Genomic DNA, 8,916 nt, shown 5'->3' with positions numbered 1-8,916 from the left:
TCGCACTTAAAAGGAATTCTGCAACAGCAAACAAACTTTTTTTGTCTAGGCACTGATAGCGAAGTGAAAGTTTTATGGTCCCTAAATTACTGTTGGAGGGGGGAAAGTCAGCAGGCTTGAATTGCTACAAGAGATACACAAACATTTTTAGCTAAACACTGATAAGGGAGTGAAAGTTAATGGTCCCTGAATTACTGTTGATGGGGGTCTTATCTGTATAATAAAAAATGTCTCACACTTCCCATTCACGCATAAATCCTGGGGAATAATTTAACCCAGTATTCAGCATGTTAAAGGTTATTATCAATTTATATTCCCAAATTCTTCTGTGGTTTTGTGACTTGAAACCACCCTTCAATATCAAAACTCTCATATCTCCTATGTTATGTCCATGGTTAGAGAAGTGCTCGGCCACAGGTAATTCTCTTTTTCTGTGTTCAATCATGTGGCGATGGGATCTCATCCTGGCTTTCAGTTTCTGTCCTGTTTCTCCAACATAAAGACCCCCAACAGGACATTTACTGCACATGATCAGGTACACAACATTGGACGAGGAACATGTAAATGTCCCTGGGATCTTATAGTCCTGCTGTGTGTTGAGGATCCGTATCCTGTCCGCAGTCAGTATATGTGAGCAGGTCTTACAGCTCCTTACATTACAGGGATAAGTTCCTTTTTGTGTGTCAGAGGGTAATGCACTCCTGATTATAAGGTTCCTCAAGTTAGGAGGTTGCCTGTAACACAGAAGCGGAGGGTCCGGGAATATGGTTTTCAGACGGTCATCCTTGTGCAGGGTATGGTGGAGTTTTCTTGCGGTTTTCCTTAGTACCTCTAGTTGCGGATTGTAGGTCACTACTAGAGGCACACGATTGTTTCTTTCCTTCTCCTTGTATTGGAGTAGTTGATTTCTGGGTATCCTGGTGGCTCTGGTGATTTGGTCATCAATTGATGTGGGATGGTAGCCCTGATCTATAAATGTTCTTTTAAGATGGTACAAATGTTCCTCTCTGTCTGTTGGGTTGGAGCAGATCCGGTTGTATCTGATGGCCTGGCTGTAGACAATGGACTTTTTGATGTGTTTAGGATGGAAACTGTCCCATCTGAGGTATGTGGGCCGATCAATCGGTTTTCGGTATAGGGATGTCTGTATTGAGTTGTTTGAAATCTTTATGGTGGTGTCCAAAAAGTTGATTTCTGTATGCGAGTAGCTTAATGTCAGTTTTATGGTGGGGTGGAATGCATTAAATCTTTCATGGAATTTTATTAATTCTTGTTTGGTGTGGGTCCAGATGATCATGATGTCATCAATGTAGCGGAAGTAGGCCAATGGTTTGCTGGGGCAAGAGGCCAGAAAGTCACTCTCCAGTTTTGCCATAAAAAGGTTGGCATATTGCGGTGCCATTTTACTGCCCATGGCAGTCCCCGTGAGTCGCAGGAATTTCTCTTTGCCAAAGGAGAAATAATTGTGTGTGAGAATGAATCTTGTGAGTTGTAGCACTGCATCAGAGGTGACCCCATTGGCCTCAAGGTGCGCCTGGCAGGCAGTCAGTCCATCCTCGTGTGGGATGTTGGAATACAAGGATTCCACATCCATAGTGGCCAGGACACCAAACTGAATCAAGACCCGACTCAGAAATATGTGAGGGAATTGAGAAGGGTCATTAGAAGCCTGTCTGTGGGCTCCACAAAACTTCTGGACTTGATACCGGAGAACCCCAAGGTGGGAACATTCTACATGCTTCCAAAACTACACAAAGCTGGCAACCCAGGAAGGCCGATTATCTCAGGTGTGGGAACCCTCACTGAAGGAATCTCAGGATGGGTGGAAGGCATCCTCAAACCACTGGTAAGAAACACAACCAGCTACCTGCAAGACACCACGGACCTACTGAACAAACTGTCAACTGTAGGTCCCCTCCCCAATGGCACCATCCTGGCCACTATGGATGTGGAATCCTTGTATTCCAACATCCCACACGAGGATGGACTGACTGCCTGCCAGGCGCACCTTGAGGCCAATGGGGTCACCTCTGATGCAGTGCTACAACTCACAAGATTCATTCTCACACACAATTATTTCTCCTTTGGCAAAGAGAAATTCCTGCAACTCACGGGGACTGCCATGGGCAGTAAAATGGCACCGCAATATGCCAACCTTTTTATGGCAAAACTGGAGAGTGACTTTCTGGCCTCTTGCCCCAGCAAACCATTGGCCTACCTCCGCTACATTGATGACATCATGATCATCTGGACCCACACCAAACAAGAATTAATAAAATTCCATGAAAGATTCAATGCATTCCACCCCACCATAAAACTGACATTAAGCTACTCGCATACAGAAATCAACTTTTTGGACACCACCATAAAGATTTCAAACAACTCAATACAGACATCCCTATACCGAAAACCGATTGATCGGCCCACATACCTCAGATGGGACAGTTTCCATCCTAAACACATCAAAAAGTCCATTGTCTACAGCCAGGTCATCAGATACAACCGGATCTGCTCCAACCCAACAGACAGAGAGGAACATTTGTACCATCTTAAAAGAACATTTATAGATCAGGGCTACCATCCCACCTCAATTGATGACCAAATCACCAGAGCCACCAGGATACCCAGAAATCAACTACTCCAATACAAGGAGAAGGAAAGAAACAATCGTGTGCCTCTAGTAGTGACCTACAATCCGCAACTAGAGGTACTAAGGAAAACCGCAAGAAAACTCCACCATACTCTGCACAAGGATGACCGTCTGAAAACCATATTCCCGGACCCTCCCCTCCTATGTTACAGGCAACCTCCTAACTTGAGGAACTTTATAATCAGGAGTGCATTACCCTCTGACACACAAAAAGGAACTTATCCCTGTAATGTAAGGAGCTGTAAGACCTGCTCACATATACTGACTGCGGACAGGATACGGATCCCCAACACACAGCAGGACTATAAGATCCCAGGGACATTTACATGTTCCTCGTCCAATGTTGTGTACCTGATCCTGTGCAGTAAATGTCCTGTTGGGGGTCTTTATGTCGGAGAAACAGGACAAAAACTGAGAGCCAGGATGAGATCCCATCGCCACACAATTGAACACAGAAAAAGAGAATTACCTGTGGCCGAGCACTTCTCTAACCATGGACATGACATAGGAGATATGAGAGTTTTGATATTAAAGGGGGGTTTCAAGTCACAAAACCACAGAAGAATTTGGGAATATAAATTGATAACAACCTTTGACACGCTGAATACTGGGTTAAATTATTCCCCAGGATTTATGCGTGAATGGGAAGTGTGAGACATTTATTGCACAGATAAGACCCCCATCAACAGTAATTCAGGGACCATTAACTTTCACTCCCTTATCAGTGTTTAGCTAAAAATGTTTGTGTATCTCTTGTAGCAATTCAAGCCTGCTGACCTCCCCCCCTCCAACAGTAATTTAGGGACCATAAAACTTTCACTCCGCTATCAGTGCCTAGACAAAAAAAGTTTGTTTGCTGTTGCAGAATTCCTTTTAAGTGTGAACCAATCACAACCATATCTGTGCCTTGTCATAAGTATGTATGTTATAAGTGTGTATAAATATCCATGCCTCTTCAGATCCAATCCATTTAAGCCTGAAGAAGAACCCTGCGTTGGTTCGGAAGCTCGCTATTATTACATCATGTATTTTTGTTAGCCATTAAAAGGTATCATATCTACAAGATTACGTCGTTTCTCTTGCTGAGAACAATCACATTTTGCTCTACTGGCTAACACGGTACCAGATCTTTGTTTTCATTAGAGAAAATTAATATACTTCAGCTTTCTGGCTGACAACAGAGAGGCAATAGCAGTTAAAGTATATTAATTTTTCTATGCTCTCGTACCACAGTCCATTGTATATAGAGATATGAAGTTTTTCAGACTTTACACATGTTTCCTAATACTCAGGTATGTAACTATAGCGGGTGTAGAGGTTTCCATTTTATCTTGCACCTAGGATACAACGATCGCATAAGGTATTGCTAGTTCATTGCACCCTGTGTGCATTCGTTCTGTGTTATGACACTTTTTATTATCCATGTGCCGTGAAATCACTGTGGTTCATAGCTTCAAGATCACTATAGCTTTTAGCTCTATTTTTGGATCACTTTGCATATAATTCATATAGTCTGACAACATTGTGCACAATGACCCTTTTCTATGGCTTCACAGTGCTTAGCAACCATTGTCACAATTTATGCGTTGGGGATGGCGTTCGTCAAGGACAGTCGCTCTCACAGTCCATCTAGCTTTATTTTATGCCAACAACAGTTGATTTGTGGAGAAACATCCACTGGCAGCAAATAGACTTTGTGCAATAAACAGAAATAAAATAGCTGCCCGCCTGGGCACTAAGGACAGTGCTTTGCTCACCTAGTAAATAACATAAATGAGTTATCAGCAAAGGGTCAGAAATCCCCACAGTAGACAGGTGCGCATATCCCAGGCTCTGACCCAGACTGTCTTGGCCTTTTATGTCCCAGTAATCAGCTTAGCGGAGATAGCATTTGGATTTTAATTAACCCTCTGCCAAATATACACCCAAAGTACTTTGCTTCCGCTAGCCTTAAAGCACACTTTTTTGGGTTTATTGTAAAGCCTGCCTTACTAACAGCTTGCACTTTGCAAAGGTGACTCTCCCAATACAGACTAAAAATGACACCATCATCTAGAAAAGGCGGCTGCATAGACCTGATGTGGCCTCAAAATTAGGTCCATCAACCTCTGAAAAGTAGCAGGTGTTCCATTATAAACCAAATGGCCCATTTTTATGCTAAGGTGATCAGATTTGCCCAGGGTCAAAGCGGGACATAGCAGTGTGGTCAGGGGCGGGGCTTATCACGATGTATGATTTTACCTCCGTTGTTCCAAAAAGTACAGGGCCGGCTCAAAATAGACAGGGAGCAAATTCCACAGCATTTCTGCATCCAAAAAACAGTGAAAATCTGTACTATTGGTGCAGATTTTGACTAGAAATCAGTCGTGTACCCGCAGCTGATTTCAGACTTTGCGGCACTCCCCCTCACCTCCTCCGAAGGCTTCCCGCTGTCAGCGCTCCCCGACTTCCATTTCCAAGGGGAACCCACATCTCCTGCCCTGGGTGACCTTCACTTCACAGGCAAACAGGATCTCATTATTAACACTTTTTGGTATCCACCAATTGCTTGTATATATTAAACACCAGCGGAACTGATGAAGGGGTTATCATATGCTGATCACGTATTAAATAAATAACCTTTGGTCACTTCCTACATGTTTTAACCTGGAGTGTTGTGCCTTCTTCACTGCCAGTTGTTAGTCCTATTCTCTTGCTTTGTGACGCCCACCCAGGTGGTTCGTCATCTGGTGAGGCAGCACCTCCACCATTGAAGAAACTACTCTACTCTCTTCACCACATATGTAGTTTCAGCCTCCACAATAAACACGACCGTACAGGTTTTCCTCCACCCCTCTCCTTCCTCCTCATCCACAAGTAGTAATAGAACCCCCCCTGAAACCCATATACTTACCCTCCTACTAGTCTTCCAAGCGCCGCCGCCGTTTACTTTTCTGAAGTCATTACAAAATCTTCAGGTGCCATTTGGTTTGGGAATGAAAATGATTGGGCTTGACCATTCACTCTTCAATAACTCCTAACTCAAGCATGTGCTTCACCTCGGCAGAGACTGCTTTTGTACATGCCTCAGGTATCCTGTATGGCTTAAGATTTACCTGCACCCCTGGTTCAGTTATTATGTATGTTATGCTCTATTACGAGTATAAATAGGTACACCCCCGGCAGGTCAGAGAATTCACTTTTATTTTTCTGTAGGAACTCTTTGGCCTTTTGTTACTGCTATACTGAAAGTATCACCTATTTATTGTTGATTCTCCAATCACATCTGCTGGAAGTTTATTCCAAGCATCAAATTACTCTTTGAGTAAGAAAAATATTTCCTGATGTTGCTTCTGATTTTTCCTCCAACTCATCTCAGATTGTGCCCCCTTGTAATAAAAACATTTCCCTCCTGAACCTTATTTATACCTTCAACATATTTAAAGTTTTTGATCATCCCCCCCCTCCCTTTTCTACTCCCGGCTATACAAACTAAATTCTTTAAGTCTTTCCTCATAAGTTTTGTTTTTGAGACCTTCCATCATTTTTGTAGTCCATCTTTGGACTATTTTCTCAATGTCTTTCTGTATATAAGGTCTCCAGAACTGAACAATTCCAGATGTTGTCTTACCAGAACTCTATACAGCGGGATCACAAACTCCTTTCTACTGGTAATACACCTAACTATGTAACCGAGCTTCCTACTTGCTTTCTTCAGAACTCAGAACCCCGAAATCTTTCTCTTCTGAAGTCCTGGAACAGAACAGCTAATTTGATACTCATTTTGAGGATTTCATCTCCCTAAGTGAATTATTGTACTTTTGGAAAACTGCAGTTTATATTGTTTTGACCATTTATCCAGTAAGGCTAAGTCTTTCCCCATGTTCATGACACCACCAGGAAGATCAACCCTATTGCACACTTTTGTGTCATCAGCAAACAGATATCCTTACCTATTAAGCCTTTCCTATGTCACATTTGGACATATTTAATAGAATAGGACCCAGGCAGACTCTTGTGATCACCACTTGTAACTAGTCTCTATTCAGAATACACTCTGTTAACAACACTACTCTGATGTCTATCTTTTAACCAATTCCGAATGCACTGGACTATCAAAGAATTAAGTCCAATTTTTAATAGCTTATCTAAAAGCTTTTTATGTGGAAAAGTATCAAAGGTTTTACTGAAATCCAGATAGGTATGGTAATATCCACAGTACCACCTTCATCCAACCACTTTTGTAACATAGTCAAAGAAATCAATGAAATTAATTTGCCATGATGAAACCCTTCACAACTGCTGAGGCAACCAAAGATTCCATTTCCTTCCAGGACTTAATCAAATTGACATGGTAAATCTGGTAAGGCTTTCTTTTTCCCAGTTGGTATATACCTTGTAATTTACTTCAACAACCTTCTCTACAACAACATCTCAACTTTCTTAACATGCTCACTGAGATCATGGTAGGCTGTTTGGGGTTCTGCAATAAGATGCAGTGCGAGAACCTCCACAAAAGATGATAACTACACTCAGTTGGTGACAGTACTTCTGGAAAAATACCATTAACACAGATGCCACATGTCCCTTAAAATCCATTTTCTCCACTTCCACCTAGACTTTTTCCCTCCTAGTTTTGGAGCTGTTAGTAATTAACACGGAGAAAGATTCCACCAGGATATTTCTGGAATGGAACAAAGATATCAGGGCCGTTGGAATGAAGCAATGCTTGCGGATTACTGCTGGTCTGTGTGTAGGGATGCTCCGGAACTCACTTACAAGAGGGAAGCCAAAAGAAAACGATCTCATGAAGTCACCACATGATTCTCTTCACACCGAATCACCTGCCAGGAATTCTTCCATCAATTTACAACTCTTAGGCCCCCTGTTCATGGGCGAGGCGAAATATCGCTAGCGAAATTCCGCCGCCGGGGGGCAGGGGGAGAGAACTGACAGTTCTCTGCGGTGAGCCTATCTAACAGATAGGCCTACGGTGGAGAGTGGCGGCAAATCGCAGCATGCTTCATTTGAGTCGTGGACAGGGGGCTGCGCTTTCCATAGCAGCGCTATAGAAAGAGTGCACTGTGTTACTCATGGCCAAAATATCGCCGCGAGTAACGCAATGCAAGATCTTCCGTGGACATGAGCCCTTAGAATGTAACTGTCAGTAAAAATAAATTTCAAATGCACTTTCAATGTTGTTAACATATGTAATTAAAATGTATCCTTTTCTCTTAATCCGTTAAAATAACATACTTCCACCTATTTGTATATCACAGAAACTAGAGCGAATGACAATTTTTCTTTGCAATGTTCGTTTTTCTTACCCCAAAATTAGTAAGATGTGACTCATGAAGTTAAGGAAACATTCCAAAATATTTTTTGTTGGCTAGTGTAATCGTTCCTGTGCTTTTACACAGAAATGAGCATTGCTGACTGAATGGAAGAGGAGCGGGCCAGGGATTGTTCCGGCCCACCCGCCTGCAATTACTGTAACCAGGCGGTTCATAAGCAGACGACTGCCTGGTTACACGGAATGATTCGGCGTTCAATTCTCTGCATGCAGAAACTGAACGACGAAAAAGAAGTGAACAACTTCTCATTCCTCATTCAGTCAGTACATGTAAAAGCGCCTCAAGAACTTGTGCATGACTTTCCTCTCTGGACTTATAGTAAACAAGCAAAGGGGTGGAGTGGAAAATAAACACCATGGGGGGGGGGGAGGGGAAGTTCATGAAGGTGTTTAGACTATTTTGGAGTATAGAATTTATAATTTTTAGGCCCCCTGCACATGGGCGGAAATTCCGTGACGCGATTTCTAAACGCGATCCTAGGCAGACGGACGCGATTTGGCCGCGCGGCAAACAAACGCGGCATGCTCTGTTTCTGTGCGGGGCTCGCTGCTCTCTGCAGACACTCGGGTCGGATCCCGCTGCGAGAATTCTCGCAGCCGGATCCGACCCGGCCGTCTGCAGGCGGCCTTAGGCTATTTACTTCTGCTTAGAACTTTGCAGAGCTTGATTAAAAAAAAGCTGTGGAATTTTTTTTTTTTTACATTTGTGTTCTGTATGTAAACTTAGTTGCAATCAGAGGCGTAACTTGGAGCTCCTGGGCCCCAATGCAAAACCTGTAACAGGGCCCCCAACTCTAATGCTTTATTCATAGTACTGGGCCCTCTATATGGAGAAGAGAGGCCTTATGGGCCCCCTAAGGCTCCTGGGCCCGGGTGCAACCGCATCCCCTGCACCCTCTATAGGTACGCCCCTGGTTGTAATGCACAAGTACCC

This window comes from Eleutherodactylus coqui, chromosome 5 (genome assembly GCF_035609145.1).
Source record: "Eleutherodactylus coqui strain aEleCoq1 chromosome 5, aEleCoq1.hap1, whole genome shotgun sequence".
Lineage (NCBI taxonomy): Eukaryota > Metazoa > Chordata > Amphibia > Anura > Eleutherodactylidae > Eleutherodactylus > Eleutherodactylus coqui.
Note: the sequence above shows the minus strand (reverse complement) of the source record.